The following is an 18003-nucleotide window of genomic DNA, read 5'->3' as shown; positions in this document are numbered from 1 at the left end:
ATAAAATAGTAATAGTACTACAAAATAAATTTAGTATAGACTTTATTTACTCGCTTTTCAAAAAAATCTTATTGAATTACAGTATTAATTGCTTTGTTTTAAAAATAAAATTGATATTTTTTTTTACCTATTTGTATTTTTTTTATTTACGTAAATTAAAAAAAAAAGATAATCCTATATTTTTAAAAATTCTATACCATAATGGAAATACCTTTTTACCAAAAATATAACTGTGTTATGAAAAAAAAAAGGAATTTTTAAATTAAATCTGCCTATTAGCGCGATGGCCAATGAAAGCATAAACATTCACACAGCTTACTCTAAATGTCGATAAAAAGATATGGTTATGTTAACAAACAACTTAGGTTTTATTGCATCAATAAACATTGCTTTAATACTCGATCGTTTGCATTAATTCCTGGCTGGTTTGTCTTAATGGTAATTAGATTTATATGTCATTTACATACCATGTATTTATGTGGTTGACATTTAAGAATTAGTTTTCCCATAAACTTCATTAAGTTTTCGGAATAGAAGGAAACTGGTTGCATAAAATGAAGCCCAAATTATAATTCAATATAGTTTTAAATTAAATTATTATTAACTGTATCGGTTTCTTATTAACAAAATAAGTACAAAATTTTAAAAATAGATACAATAATGTTGCGGTAAGACAAAGATATCATAACATATTTTTACAAAAAAAAAAAGAATTAATATCGCAGATGGTACACACTTATTGCACAATATTAACAGACCTAGACTCGAAATGCTGTGAAGGGTCTTAAATTCACAAAAACACTTCATCACTTGCAATCACATAAATCGCTTAAAAAAAACGGTCATTTTTGATAGACCATTACACTAAGAAAGGAATGGGCATCATAAAGTTAAATTACATTTATACAAATGAATAATCCGCCTTGTATCGATCGTGCGACATAATTTCCTTCTTAAATTTATTGGAAAGACATAGATTCAGAGGTTAGGCGATTTATCTCTTTCTGCCGGGCCAGAAGAATTTTCAAAACTACTCAATAAAATTGAATTTTGAGCCTGATATTTTAAAACATATGTTATATCATTATCAAAACCACAAGCAAACATTTTAAATGAAACAAATCTGCCTGCTCTTATATTAACAGCAATGATGTTTTATTTCCCTAAAGTCGTTAAAGTTTATACAGGCTGTTTAATTTTTAGAACACAGTTTTCATTATTATTCTGCTTAAATGTGAAAATCTTTTCAATTAATGTCAGTCATGAATTTCAAACCATTTTGCTAGTCCCCTTATTACACTGTCACATAATTTTCACTCGCTAACACCTGAACTAAACCCGGACAAATAGCAATAGTGAAATATAACCGTTATAATATTATTAAAAAATATAATATTCTTGGATGTTTTATCAAGAAAACGTTTTTTGATTCCTGCTTAGTCCGAAATGCCTTGAAAATGTTACTGTATTGTTAAAAGTAATATAATGCTATTCATTAGCTAATGTAATGGATACATGTGTGTATTAAAATCTTCCACGACTATTTCCCAACACATTCTAGTGGAAGGAGTATAATCGTATTGTCAACGTACAACAGGATTTGCTTTAGCAACGGTATTCGATGGAAATTTTGATATTCAAAAGGCTTTATCAACTGTTTTGCTTCGCGATAACCTTAAATCTCTAAGTGTAGAATTATAGCATTAAAATTCTATTATATAATTTGATTAAACACTTAGTCTAATGAGATTTTATTATTATATTAGTATTTCTTATTATTACAGGCGGTAACTATTCCCATATTTACAATGTACGATTAATTAATTAAAACAAAGTGTTACAGATTGAGCTTTTAATTTGAATATGATATGAGTTTAGAGAGGGATCATCTTCAATGTCACACGTTTATTCACAGAACAAATATTTCTGTAAGTAATTTAGCATTTATTATTTTAATGAGATTAAACCGTCAAAACATACTTTTATTATACTTATGTATAACTACAAAAATCCTCCATTCAGTGATACGATGACAATACTTTTTCGAAATGACGTATTTCTCCCTTATTTACTTTTAAAGCTCACATTAACTTTCGGGCATAAGACCATTACCAACAGGCAAGGACGCTCTCACTGGAATCGACTGACTGATGATACTCTTTAACCTGCAACCTCTTACGTTGACCCTCACATAATAAATGTACTCCCTTTATAAAGATAACAATCTAGTTAATTAATTAAGCAATAAAACATCAATTACCTAAAACCGTAGCGAATATTTAATGACAACATTATATACAAAAGATTTTAACGTTTGCGTAAATCCTATTTACAAGGTAATATTTTGGTTTAAACTTTTTAAACATATAACAATATGTTACTAAGCTATTTGTTATTCATGAAAACAGAAGCTAAGCGCAGATTTCTAACACAGCCTTTCCAAAGCAAAGGAATCTAAATTTTTAACATAAACAAAACTTATGTTGTATGAGGTAATATGAGGTAAGGTCTTTTAATAATATGCACGAATAACCTACTTTACAATGAAAGTTATTCATAATTTTTCGTTAGCAGTTTATTTTAATAATTTGAATATTCACCTTAATTAAAACGTATAGTTGTGAATAGAATACTTTATCTTTACTAAAAAAGGCAATACAAGTACAAAGACAGTTTTGTTTTGATTTTATTACAATGAAAATCGCTTAGCATCGTCAGCCGAGTATCTGAAAACGTTCGCGTGAACAGTTTGAGCGTCTCCTATTTTTCACTTGTTAGTAAAATTGCTTTTATATTTGATCAAAACATTCCATTGATATTAAATAAAAAATAGCAGACCGTCGCTACAGATTGGTTCTTCAAAATATAATTGTAATAAAAATCAAATAAATCATTTTGTTATTTACCATTTACGTGATTTCGCCGTCGTTGACTTGGGTATTGGGTTGTAAATGCTTGGAACATAACAAATAATGAGTAGAAAAATCAAATGCATTCCTTTCCCGCTTACATTACTTTGCATTTCATTATACATTGTAGCCTACAAGTTATTCTGATGTATAATCTAATATTTGTGTATATTAACAATATATTTTTGTATAACAGAAGCTTCCTTACATTCAATCATCCATGCATCTTAACAAACCTTAGAAATAACTTTAAAGGAAACTACGCAACAAAAGAAAACATTTTGAATACTTTATCATAGCTGACCTTGATGGTGAAAAATATTACACGCTTGCAAAGTATTTTTTCCGTCCACCTTGTAATATATAAATAGATTCTTCTGCGGAAGTAAATTTTCCAAAAATAATTTATACTTTTATTATAATATTACATGAAACTTACCTCGAACTGAAACATTTTTGTACTTTATTTTTATCTACTATTCCTTAATCATTAAATCTTAAACAAACATAGTAGATATTTATGAATTATTAATGATGTTATTGTAGATATTAAAGTGAATTGTAGTGAAAATATGAACAAATATTTTACAGGTTTATTTTCAACTTAATTCCCATTTGTAATAAAAGATGTACAAATTGTTTATCCATGAATTACGCTAGTGCCTTGTTTCTCGTTATTACCGTGTAAATCCTCCTGAACCAAATGTATTCATAATATTATTTTATTAAATTATACTCAGGTAATAAAAATACATTGTACATTAAAATCATTTGCACTTAAAACATTGCCATAATATTCGCATATATTTCATTCGTGTTAGGCAATAATAACGATGTAAATAATCTTATAAAATTACGTATTATTATTCCCGAGGTCATACTGTGTACAAACCAGACCTTCTATAACACTCCAGGGACTTCCCCTGCCATGCTCCCTTTACTGGTCCTGAATTATTGGAATTGCTAAACGTATAAGCCACGTAATTTCATAATACGGTACATCGACAAATTATTCATGATTTAATTGAAGGCTAAGAGGAAGGTTAGAAAATTTTAAAATAAATCGAAAATTCGTTTTTGCATTAAAACATTTTGTGCAACACTAATACTGATTCGTAAGTAGTTTTTAGTTCCAAATAAGAAATTAATTTTAGTATTTATTTGAACGTTGTTGTTCAGCATTTTCATTTACTCTGAAGTAGCTAAAAAACACACAAAACATGTTGTTTGTCAACTAATTAAAATCCCAAATTTATTGCATTTGTAGTCCACTATGATAATTAACAATCCCTCAAATATGAAATTAACTTTTCACCGAGCTAACCACAACGATGTCAATCTAATTCAGCGTTTATTTAGGAACGCCATTCGATTTTAAATAAAAGCTAGTAGCTAATTGAACAATAAAATTGAACTTTCATTTATGAAAAATACTATGATAATTAATGTCAGAAAAGGGATTTGAATCATCAACCCAGGAAATATCAGATTCCAGTTTTCGTGTCATTTCTATTTTTTGTATATCAAATTTCAAAATTTGTTTTATCATCTAGCAGTTTATTTTTCTTTGCCATCATTATGCCTACGATTGCTATTCCGAGAACGAAGAAGAACAAGCTAGGTTTATTGTGTCAACATTTTACCTTCCAAAGAAAAAAACATGAGCGATCAAAAATTCGCCCTACGCAGATTCATATCTTAGTGGGCGGCAGACTATGATTAAATGCTGTCAGTATGATTAAAGTTTAATTTGCTTGAAGTAAATTGGAAAAGCGAAAAGCTCAGAGATCGCTGTTCCATAACAAAACTAAATAGCAGACGGACTACAGGACAGACGGTTTTGAATTAGAGGGGCTGTGATTGGAATGTCCCTGACACCCACCCTACTCGCCAGACTTTTTTTCAGGAATTTGAACAATTTCTTGCAAAGAGAATAATTCAATTCCGATCAGACAATAAAACCGTTTTAAGATTTTATTAATTCTCGTTCCCAAAATTATTTCAGCAATACAATCTTGAAATATTATTAACAAATCCACCTATACATCGACTTTACATTTATTATTTAGACCTAAATTAGTTTTTCAACCTTTCCATATAACATGCAGCTATATATGATTAAAAGATCTAATAATATTTTCCCAAAGTACCACTCGTTTTAAAAGGCAAGTAATAGTCTATTATGCTTTCCGAAATATTAACGATTATATTCAAAATCTACGTAAACTTAACCACGACAGCACTAAGTTATTTAATAAATGAAAGTCAGTTTTACCTGAAAGGGCTATGAAGGTCCGTATAAGGATTTTCATATTGTAAAAGGTCTTCAGACCATTCAAGAACCCTCGAGCCCTTCATAATATAAATATATGAAATATTCCCAGTAAAGCATTTTAGATTGTTTGTATTGATAAAACTGGGTACCTTAATATTTGTATTCTTCAAGTTTTTAATTAAGCAATAGGTCGCTTATTCTACCGATAGATAGGACAGCAAAGTTTATTATTTACTGTTTCACATGTTTGATATATAACAAATTCGTATGAAATGTATATTTAACAGATGAGAATATATCATATATTGTCCTGCTTAAATAGAAATGTTGCTTTATTATTTACTTATCATTTTTGTCTACAAAGTAGGACGTGGATTGACAAAGATACTGAAGTATGAAGTTGAAGCACTTAGCCAGTTCGATGAAACTTGTATTATTTCTTTAAATATTGTATTTTGCTGCTATCACATAAGGATATCTAAAACTCAGTTGCAACCCTGATATTGTCTCAGTGCATATGTAATTTATTTGATATAACCACATAATTATTAATGATTCGTCAGAACCGATACAGAACTGATTATAGTTTTGATACTTTTAAATAATTCAAACAAATTCATTAGTTATATATATCATATTTGAGTCTAGTTAAGCGAAATATTAAATTATTTTGTTTAAACAAATAAAATGTATACAAATTGTCTCTTATAATGGATTAAACTTGTCGAGGCACTTCGCAATTTAGTCCCCAAAGTATGAATTGATATACCCCAGCACTCTCGCATTAGAGTAAGTAAGTCATAAAAACCAACAATATAAACTCTGGGAGCTTTTATCAAAAACTTTTACATAATATTAAAGCTTTTAGCAAGACTGTATACGTGTTAGCATTAAATCTGTATACCAAATATGTCTTGAACATCTTTAAAGATGTAATTCGTTCATATGTTGAAATTTAAATGAAATAAATAAAAGTCCTTTCATTTTGTTCCGAATACAAAAAGTTTACATTTTGAAAACAAATGATGAGATGTAAACGTGAAAATGGAACTGAAGCGTAAAGAAAATGACGTAACTGCAAAAATTGCTAAATTTTTTAACATCCAGTCTGAGCCAAATATACAAAGAAAAAAATCCTATAATAATAGACTCTGATTGTCTTACACCTTCAAATTTGCTGAAAATTTCAACGTAGCGCTCGATAAATTCTTTTGTGTTTGACATTCTCTCTTTGCCATTGCCCTGAGGTTACACTTTGTAACCTTTGAAATCAATTTTCTGAAACTTCTGTTTGTATTGGATGTTTACTTTCAGTGAACAACCTACGCCAAGATGTGTATATACTTGCGATACTAATCAAAGGAGTAACTTAGTATTTACACAACATGGGTCGAATGATTCATTATTAACCTCAACAAAGCCCTTACATAACGTATTCATCAAATCGCAAAAGTTCACAAGTATTATCAAAAGTCCTTTCCCGTTAATGTTATAAACAGGAAAGTTTAAGGAAGTATAGATTTGCGTAATTTTATACATTATAAATCAAACTAGTCATAAATTTTATAAGGCTATAGTGACATATTTAACTACTTTTTACTATTTATTATCACATCTTTATATGGTTCTTTTTTATAGTAATCACATATGTTACTAAATATATTAACCTATGAAATTTGTAATTTTTAACAAATAATATATATTAATTTTAATCGTTTTATTTAAAAAATGTAATAAAAAACATTACTTGTCCTATTGTAAGGTTATACATGGTTTCAATAGTGGTTCAAATTGCATTAAAAAGGCAACATAATAAAAAATCTCATGAACTAGAATGTATTGTCTTTAATTCCAGTATAAGATGTGATTATTCTTGTAAAAGCCTAATGGAAGCCATACTGATATTAATTTTTCGCAGTTGAACTTAATTAATAAAGTTATAAAATAATTATAATATATAAATATAATACATTCAGATTACCGTGAAAAAGAATAATGTACCAGTTTTTGAGGTTTGGACTCAACTGACATAAGAAAGTTTTTTCTTAAGTGTATTTTCAATTACTTTAGTACACGTAACTTCCTCCACGATTTCCCTTAAAAATTATATAATGTTTTCCACGCTCACGTTGACTTCTCAAAGTCATAACTGTTTCAAAATATTGTATTTTAGTCATATTTCAATATTCACAAAATTTTGACTCTACTTAGGTATAGATAAATTTATTCAGTTCTGCACCTGATCACAAGATTGAGCAAGAATTAATTTCATAGAGTCACCTCATGTATAAAGAAAATTCAGATATCCATGTATGCATTTTTTGTCAATCTTTGTCTTAACTTATAGATAAATAATTCGCTTCATCGAAACAATTGTTAACAACGGCAAAAACTAAGATGAACTTTTAATAGTTTATTTTTTCGTTTGCTTAATAATCCCATTTAAAAAGCGAGTTACAGTTACTTTTTTTAGGTGAATTTAAATACAATAAAATCTAAAATACGAACAGCCATATTACAACTATGTAGATTTAACCGAGCATCCTTGAAACTGAGCTTATCAAGACCAATACAATTGACTGCATTCTCGCAGAGATAGTTACTGGTAATTCCACCAGAGCTGCATTTCAATAGTTTACTAGAATAAGGGAAAGAAGATGACCTGAAAGGGACAATCCTCACATAATTAGGGTCATATAATATAAATACTCAATCTTTACAGAGTGATCAATAAGAATTAAGTTAATTTCTTCGGAATATTAAATAAAAGATTTAAGATAAAATACGAGCAGCCTGACACCTGATGAATTTATTGATCAAACTATAGACATACTATTGTGATAACCATGTTTAATTATGGATTCACTACTAGGCTATATTGTAAGAAATTTATTAGTATAAATTGACATGAGTATAGTATATTATAAAATTAATAACAAAATATGTTTAGATAAACTAAATATACATTAAAAACAACAAACAATTTTAATTAACACTTTTAAAATATAAAATATACTTACGTACATCTTACATGTTTTGTATGTATTGAAAGTAAATAAATCAGCTGTGACTAATTTATTTGACAAGACAGAAACATTAAGATTTATAGTATGATATTCTACTTATTTCTCTTCTTCTCTAAATATATTTATATAATATTTAAAACACATAAATCTTATTTATAATTACATTATATTTTACTTGTTGTGACGTAATATGTACACCCCTGTTTTAAAAGTGCCTGATGTAACTGAGGTTAAGTCGTTTCTGGGCAGTCCATTGGGAAATGGAGAATTCAAATAAAGAACTCGGAAGCGAAGGGAGAAAATTTTAAAGAAACTTTGATATAAAAAATTATGTATATAGGTACATAAATCTAATAATATAAAATGATGAAACATTATAATATCTTAATCATATTTTCTTTGTAACTACTTATTAATGGATAATAAAAATTTATATTTAATGACATAAAAGACATTATGTAATTATAACTTAGCTTATGATAAATACCTCATTAAATTCGATAAAAAATTTTTTATGGTAGATTATTTTTCACAGTAACGAAGTGTTTTGGTTTAAATTTTTTTGGGAATATTGAATATATATATGTGTATCTGCAGAAATAATCGTCTTCCTTTCTTTTCTTACATATAAAGTCAAAGAAAACCCCTTCATCATGATACCATAAACAACCGTTTTGTCTGACACTCATATAAAACAATAAAGTCCATTAAAAAATATCAAAAACTAATTTTTATCTAATTTGCTATCCGTAATATAAATAATGAAGGTACTGTTCAGAGATTCAGACAGACAGCATATTTATTCTCAGTTTAACTTTAAATACTCAGCAATTTTTCTTTTGATTATTGTAACTATGTATTTTATCAGTTTTCATTATTATTTAGTCGCGCAATAACGTCAGTCTTCCCAAGCCATTAACAGTTCAATTTCGTACAATTGGAATCATTTTTTATTATTACATAAAATGTAAGTACATTTTTATAGATACAAATATGACCTAAATCCGGCTGGGGTTTTGTCACTCACTGAAAATAAAACAATATTTTAAGACGATAAAAATTATACAACAACAATAATAAATTCTTAGAATCATTTCATTCATTATTATTAAGTCCACTAGAGAGTGGAGGAGATACATAAATATTGTTTCGGTGACAATACAATTTGCACGATTCCATTAAAAACTTTTGTCACGGTGACAATGGGTAGCTTTTATTGTTCCCTACTTCTTTATGAATGCTTAGATAACTTTTACGTCTCTCAAGTCGTCCCTTATCATGGCAGTGTAATGGCTTAAAGTAATCAGAGCCAGCAGACTAGACATATCTAAATTATAAGCGCTTTCCCTAAGTAAACGTTATTTATTACGTCATATATATCTTCATTATCTAGAGAGGAATGCAGAAAAAAGACAAGCTGCATGCTATAAGTTATTAAAAGACACAAGTAGAAGTAATATAAAAAAATCTGAATCCGAACGTATATTGTCTGTAATATTGTTTTTTTGAGTTTTTTTATTAATATTTATATTTTACAATGCTATATATAACCTCTAGCAGATCTTTTTTTTTTGATATTTTTTCCTTTTTACACTTAATAAAATACACAAGTTTGTCCTAAAAGATTATGTTAACAATACGAATTAACTAAATTACTAACTACAACACCAAAGTATATAAAATTATTGTGATTTAAATATTTTAAAACGTTTGAAATATATACTATAAAAATCAATTTCTGCAACCTTCAGGTATAATATAAATATATAAGAGAAAACTGTGACTAACACATGACTAAGGTACTAGCAGTTTTCTGTGTGTATTTTAACTGTCGCCAAATGACGTCACAGCCGGAAGAAAGTACGCATTCTTCGTTTGAAACTGTACACACTCTAATTTAATGGAACTCACAGTAAAAATTACATACATGTATTAGTTAAATAATTATCAAATATAACCTATTTTTTTAAACTACCAAACGTACAATATTTTCTTTTACCTCTTTTCGAAAAATATTATTCTATTCTTCCAAAAACAGGCTTCAAATTATTCGGATTCATTCTAATTCTAGGCATTGTCCGCAGTTTTGTTCGTGTAAAAATTTATATATGGCCTGTTTTTATTCAGGTCATATTTTACCTGTAGGGTTTTTTTATTAATTTGCGAATAGGCACTCAAAATTTTGCTAAAATTTTTATTTCTACGTCCATCAGAAATAAAAATGTTTTATAATGATAAAAATCCTATTCTATAATTATCCATAAACCAGGTCTGACAATATAAAAATTAATAAAATTCCTGAAATATTTAGGAACGGTAGTTTTATTCGTTAGCTTGGACTAACAAACACAGGTACATTAAATAAGGGAATCTTTGTTTCAGAGTAAAGTAAATCCTTGTTTCAGATTACCACTAAGATGTGATGAGGTTTATAAGACTTAATCTACCCTAACTCTCATCCTTCTCTGATAAGAAGGTCTATAAGAAGATAATTAAATGAATTACACATGTTTTGTTTTAAATATTACTTACATGTGATATGGAGTTCCGCCGAATATTATTTAATTAAGAAATTGTGTATTACATATATATTAAAGAAACTTAAGTCAGAATTATAGTATTATGGTAGTGCTAAGCAAATATAAGCAATAGTTGCATTACTTGTAGTTTTTTCATTAATAATTTTGTCGTTGTAAATATTATTTCAAATGGAGAATTTAATACAGAATGTTTATACATTAATTCTTCTCTTCTTCTTCTTCTTGGTCCTATGTCCCCTAGATGGGGCAGAGGGCGTACACAAACGCCGCCATCCCGTTTGGTATTGATCTTCGCTTTTCATGTCGCTCCAACTCTTGAGGATGTTTTTCGCCTCTGCAATGATCGTCTTCAGCCAAGTCTGCTTAGGGCGGCCACGTTTTTGCATTATTTTAGGGGTCCAGTTTAGGGCTTATACATTAAATAGCGTTAGTTAAACCAGTCAAAATAAAAAAAAATCATAGACAATATTTGTGAAAAAAAAATTAATCCAAGTAATAATACCACGAAGTTCTCTGAGAATTTTTACATCCACTACACAGAATGAACATAATTCAGCAATAAAGTTTATTTGATGATTTATTTTCCTGCATTTACAAACATATCTTAAGTTATCACAGAGGTTAGCTTCAAGTAATGCATGGACCTTAACAAAATGGCCGCATATAATAAACTCTATTCTACATTAGTTGCTTTTTATTGGTAACGTTCTCAGAGTGAATAAAAGAAAAATCTGGATGAGTTCCTCAAGCATGAGACCTAGCTGCAGAAAAGTTAATTCCAGAAACAATTGCAATATTTACCTCTTCATACACATACAGAGCTCTTGAAGTCCAATACAGCATTTTATGCATAGATCAATAATTATACATTTATTAAACGTTTCATTCAGCTATTTTATAGTCATTCTTAATTTACATGTTCATCACGTTGGCATTTTTAAAGAAGCCATGTAGTCGTACTTAAACGAATGCGTATGGTAAAATTGAAGTCGGCAGGTTGGAAATTAGGGTTCCCTAATATAAGGGAAAGGAGAAATTTAACCAGCAGCTTTATCTTATAGTTTTATACAAACTATGTTTATACAGCAGTGCAATAAACTGTGCGTTGATTTTATTTCGCTAGAATTTAATACATTATATACATACAACATATCAAAATTAATAGGAACCACGTTGAATATAACTATTATGATAGTTGTATTAAATGGTTGCTAATCAATTTGCATTTATTATTACAAACTAATAATTATAATGACTTAGCAGAACCTACTTATTATAAGATTCAACTCACACATAAGTAAAAGCGACCTGGTGTGCGGCGTAATCGTATAGTGTCATTGTTACCTGCGCGTGCGCGTGTTGTCAAGAAAGCCTCAGTGCTTACCTGGCGGCCGTGGCGACCGCACTCGCCTGCCGACGATGCGGCAGATCTTGTGACTCTTGTGTAGTGTGTGCAGCACAGTGCCCGTGCGTTAACCCCAACCCCTGATAGTGTAAACCGGATTTTATATTTAGGACGCCCCGCGGCGTGCAAAAAGGTTTGTACACTTTTCACCATACGGTTTAGACATTAGTGTCCGCTCAACCGAGTGTTAATTTAAGGTAATGTGAAAGTTCTACAATCGTTCGCTGAGTTCGAGGAGTCAGTTGTGACACACTTTTGGCTCAGGTGTGGTGTAGTTAGCAGGTGGGCGTGCCGCTTCTACCGACCAAAATTCCATTCTCGTGAGACCGCTTTCGTAGCAACTTTCTTTTTAAGATTTTGCTACAAACATCTTCACCATGATATTCTAGAAATTATGTTTTTCGTTTCACGGAACATTTAGTTCTTTAAATAATATATGCTTGAAAAAGTTCAAACACGTTCTCTAATAGGGAAGACATCAACGCGCAAGAACTATGACCCAAGCGATGATATCATTCCGAAAAAAAAAAGTTAAACAAATCTTCTTCGTGTTCAAAATCGTACATGATATTACCGGATCTGTTATCAGTTTTTTCCGAGTAAAAACGTCAAACAATGCCACGACTTTGTAAACGGGGACAGCGTATTGGGAGTTGTAACCGGTATGCCCTCCGCCGCGCTCTTCATGTTCCGTGGTAGGGTAGCCTTCGAACATATGTATTTAGACTTAACCACAATACGGGAAGTACAATTAATCATTTAAAACTTAATATTTTTGAGCAGGTTTGAAGTAAAAAAGTAAACTACCTTCAAAAAGAAACGAAAATATAAATAAAAGTATCATGCTCCTCTTATACTTCGATTTTAGCCAAGAGATATATTATATATCTTTAGGGATAAGAACTTTAAACTATCCGCGTTACAGATAAGGTTATCCAAACCGATTTAACTTTAAATTGTTATCATTTCTTATATTAATCGACAAAAACACAATTCTTAAAAAAAAGCAAGGTCGAATTTATGTTAAAATCTCTTGTACATTGTACATTTTTATACCGAATCTAATATTACTCCAGTAAGTTTCGATTGTTGAATTGAAGTTAGAAAACTACTAAGAGTAATAAGAAACTAATTACAATGCACCCTAACACGTATTCCTTGGACGAAAGATAAAACCACGTCCTCAGCGAACTCACTCATGCGGATCACACGAAGCGGTCGCTAATTACGATATATTGCTACATCGACCGCATTTTCTAGGCCCATATTCTCTAACAGTTTGTCAATAACATGGAGCCCACCATCGATTAATATGAAATAGGAAACAGATGTTATGCAGTTAGAAGTGTAGGTTCGAATAGACTTGCTAGTCACATAATAAATTTTCGTTGTGTAGAAAAATGTTCTTCTAGCTTGAATTGAAAAAATGTTTTATTATTGAACATAGCGTAATTAAATTGTTATATAAATATCAAGAAGGTAAAAAATAAGTTATTTTGTTTTAAAATCTGAATAGAATAAGAACTAGGAAGTTTAACATAACTCCAACGCATGTATCTAAAACTTGAATTAGTAAAGCGTATTAAGATATAGCAACAAGTTCTTTAAAAATAATAAAAAAAGATCTCAACACGTGTGCTTCTGAAAAACAATTTGCGAAATAATGAAGTTTCCAAGCTGCAGCGAGATTATGAGGATTTAAAGTGATAACTGTGCGGAAAAATATTATTTCTATTCCGAGTTTACTCCGACCACAAAAAAGAATACTTCCAAAACATTCAGTGAAATAAATTGCTTACAAAACGAAGCACTGCAGTGGAATTGGATTGTACAATTGCGGCTATTTGCTCTGATTACATTTTACTTAATTACATGAATATGTATAATAATACAAACGTAAGCTTAGCTTCAAATAAAAGAAAGTTTATTGTAATAAACTCGTTAAGATATATCCAATTTGATATTTCCTTATCATAATTATCACGTCCAACAGATCCTTAACCTAATTACCCATAAAAAGATCAGCGTAATAAGCAAAACTCAGCGGCAAAATTTAAATAACACAAAATATCGTTAAGCCCAACACATAAAAGCCAGTATAAATATTTTCTAATAATTTTGTAATTTAATCCTCTGTGATATAGGTAAATCCCGGTTCCCATAAAAAACCCGTCACCTCGCCCAAGGGATTTCTAATTATGAGCTCTTCTTATTATCATATAAATAGCTAAATAATATTTAAATATAAAATATCTTCTACTTATAACTAAAATATTGTTTCTTATAATCGATTTTTTATGCATCAATTGGATGAATGAAATAAAAAAACTTATTAAAATCACAAAAACTCACAGCATCACCAGTCACTATAAGATCTAATGTCTGCCGTCCATTTTTTTATCCCCATTCGTTCCCAATAATTGCGTTAATTGCAAATTTAATTCTGCCTCCAATTGAACGGTCGTTTAACCAAATACCTTCCAATGTTGTTGAATGTAAGGGTGGTATTTCCAGCGTTTATTACAGTCGCACCTGCTCGCCATCAACGAATTCCGAACCGACAAAGTTAATTCCGTTCCGAGTTTAAAGTACGAATAATTAGGTTGGTTAAACTGCAAACCCAAGTCCTCTATTACGTCTCCCACAAAGGTTACCAAGGGCGTTCCCGCTCTTTTCGTTAGTTCGTTTACGGTTAATTATACAAATTTAGAATTAAATTATACTAAATCTCTAAAAATAAGGTTTTTTGTGAAATTTACCCAACAATAAATAATGCAGACGGATATGTATGAGTCTGTAACAAAAAACCGACTGGAAAAAAATAGATTGGGTTTGTTAAAAATATAAATATAAAGCTCATTAAGTAAAAAGACACATGTAAAAAAGGAAAGTAACCTTAAAACAAAGCTATGTAATTTTTACTATTCGTGATAGTTCTAAGAAGAAGAAGAGTAACAAGACTTATATTTGTAAACAATTACAGTGTAACGATGATTAGTTCACAAATCTCTTATATAATATGAGACGAAACATCTGCTGAAGACGACAAACGGTTAACAGTCCGTTAGCGGTAACGAGGTCATGCGCCGCCATCGCGTGCTTTCAACACGAATGCGAAAATAGAGATATTATTGCAATCAAACAAAGTAGGCAATACGGTCGATGAATACTACAGAATATATAACTTTTTGCCCTGGGACAAATAACGCTTTGTCATGCAAACAAGTATCAAAATATTAACAAAACTTACTAGTTTAATTATCACAACATGAAAACACATAGATAAGTAAACCAAATACCAAGATTTCTTTTTATAGATTGAAAACATTTTTTTTAAGTCTCTCAATTTGTATCAAGAGCAAACGAAGAAAATACTATAGTGAACATATCGTACATTATACATATTCACATACAGGTCCTGTGGCGCAACGGATAACGCGTCTGACTACGGATCAGAAGATTCCAGGTTCGAATCCTGGCAGGATCGAATGAAGTTTTTAGTTTTATTTTATCAAAAACAATTATCTAGGTCAATTTTTTTTATATCACATTTTGTCCTGAAGGAACAATAAGCGAGGTGCCTTTTCAGCCTTTTGAAACACAAAGTGCACTAATGAATTCGATAATCTAGGAGGATTTTCAACTTCCACAGGCTGACAACTGGGACGATTTCTAATTCTTATGTGGCACTGTATTACAATCCAATAAGTTTCAATTTCGCGTGCAGTTACTAGCAGAATATGTTGACAGAGGCATCTCAACTATCTGGTACGGCATTAATTCACTGTGAAACTGGTTTCTCAAGTGACTGTTTAAAATGTTTAAATAAAATTTATTTCAAAGGATGTATCCTTATTAGGTATGAAAATCCCTTTTCACGTATGATTTTTACGAAATTTAAATTCTGATGAAAAATATATTCTCAATATTATTTACAACAGATTTTTAATTTCATATTTTTATTATAATGATTACCACCGAAATCATTAGAAAGCATTTCTTGGTATAGATAAATTAGTATCAGCTGATTAGCTACCCGGTTTCTATTAACCGGTTTTTCACATTTACAGTACAATTCTACAAGCATTCTCCAATTTGCATTCGTGTCAATACATTGCATTAGGAACGCTGAGGAATCTAAATCTAACGGTCGACTGAGACCTTATCACGACAAACGTCTTATACATTAAGTTTTACACGTATATTCTGCGTATGTATCAACGTATGACCTTGTAAGCAGCTTGCATGTATACGACGAAATATATGTCTTTGAACATAATATTCATATAAACACTACTACTATGATTATCCACTGGCTATAGAAAATAAGCGACTAAAAAAAATACTTAAAAGAGGTTTCCCAACAAGTTTCGATTCCGTTCCAAATACAGTATAGGAAGCATGTCTAATAAATATATATCTAGAATATTGCTGGGTCCCCTTCACTAAACGACCTTGCCTCCACGCAAGGCTTGCTGAGCTCCAAGGAATGTGGCCAATGCACCTTTTGTTGACAACTGCTGTACACCCTTCGATTTCAATCGACTTCGAAACAAGGTTCATAGTTGTCATAACATTTTTTGTGTACCACTTACAAAAGTAACTTCCACCATACTTTTATATTTAGCAGTGTTAGGTATAGGTTATATTTGTTTTCGTGGCAATATATGATAAAAAATTTAAATAACCCACTTAAATAATGTTCTCATTGTAGGTAAAATTGACTTTATAAAGCGCAAGAAATCCTAAACGATTTCGATTGCGATTGCATTCTCACTTTGAAAATACATATTTTTATACTTCTAATTAATTTGCGTGGGACTGAGATAAACATATATACTCATTTTAAATATATTTATTCCTAACTTAAAAATTCGAATCGTATTAATACGAATAATTAATTGTTAATGAAAATTTAATATCAAAGGTAAGTTGAAACAATTTTACTTAATTATATACAAAAGTTATTGCATTGTTCCTTTGAGATGGAATGTCGCGCCATGTTGCCAAATGAACTGTTGAATTATAAATCGACTTAATATAAGCCGTTCGTTCAATTGTAAATCTGGTTATTATAAAGCGTTCAATTACATAATGCGATTTAACGTATTTCAACCGTTGAGCCAATTCAGAATACAATCGGAAAGTATTAAATTTTATATTACTAATGGGCTTATGATTTTTTCGCACGAAAAGTTACCAGGCACTGATTTAATGAAATAATACATATGAGATTAATAAAATGATATGAAATTTTTAATAAACTCATAGATAATAATTCATATATTACACGGTGTTTAGAATGTGTCTCAAAAGCAAAGTTCGTTTGTAAATAAACATATCTGTTGAATTCTACATATTTCGAATTAGATTCATGTCGCCCGCACAAAGGCTTGCTCAATAACCTACACGCCAAGCTAGTTTCATTGTACGTATAATAATCGACACAGTCTAATCAGCCCCAAGGTGCTATTGCATAAATTCTAAACGGTGCCCACACGAATTAAAATCATATTACAATTTTGTTTTTTAAAAAATAATACCAAAATCGTATTTAAATGTTCCATATATTGAAAAAATCTATAGTCTATCTTCTAAACGTCTAAAAACATGTTCCTTTTTTAAAAAAAATCGTTTTTACAGCCAGAAACAACACCTTTTCTAAAATAAATAATTTTTTAAACATTATTAAAGCTAAAACAATTGAATTATTTATTTTTTTAAACGCTTTATGATCTCAGTGTTTTAATGAGATGTTAATATTTCATAATGTATTATGTCTAGAATTGTTAAGTATTTTATCATTTCAGCTAAAGGAAGTTTGAACAAATATTCTCACGTATGTATG

The 18003-nt window shown here is 29.9% G+C and overlaps 1 protein-coding gene and 1 non-coding gene across 3 annotated transcripts in view; both read left to right on the top strand.

The window, feature by feature from the left end:
* Positions 1-12134: 12134 nt before the first annotated feature.
* The window catches only part of LOC116767147 (sushi, von Willebrand factor type A, EGF and pentraxin domain-containing protein 1), a 42333-nt gene continuing 36464 nt past the window's right edge, over positions 12135-18003 (top strand). Inside the window, exon 1 of one of the 2 annotated variants that reach the window (XM_061521763.1) lies at positions 12135-12288. The gene's annotated coding sequence lies outside the window, so the exon portion shown is untranslated. The remainder of the gene's footprint in view (positions 12289-18003) is intronic. The other variant, XM_032657336.2, reaches the window with a different exon arrangement.
* Trnar-acg (transfer RNA arginine (anticodon ACG)) lies at positions 15570-15642 on the top strand. Its single transcript has one exon. It is a non-coding gene; the product is annotated as a tRNA-Arg (tRNA).

Source organism: Danaus plexippus, chromosome 10, assembly GCF_018135715.1.
Source record: "Danaus plexippus chromosome 10, MEX_DaPlex, whole genome shotgun sequence".
NCBI lineage: Eukaryota > Metazoa > Arthropoda > Insecta > Lepidoptera > Nymphalidae > Danaus > Danaus plexippus.
The sequence above is the reverse complement of the archived record's forward strand: the minus strand, read 5'-3'. Positions and strand labels throughout refer to the sequence as shown.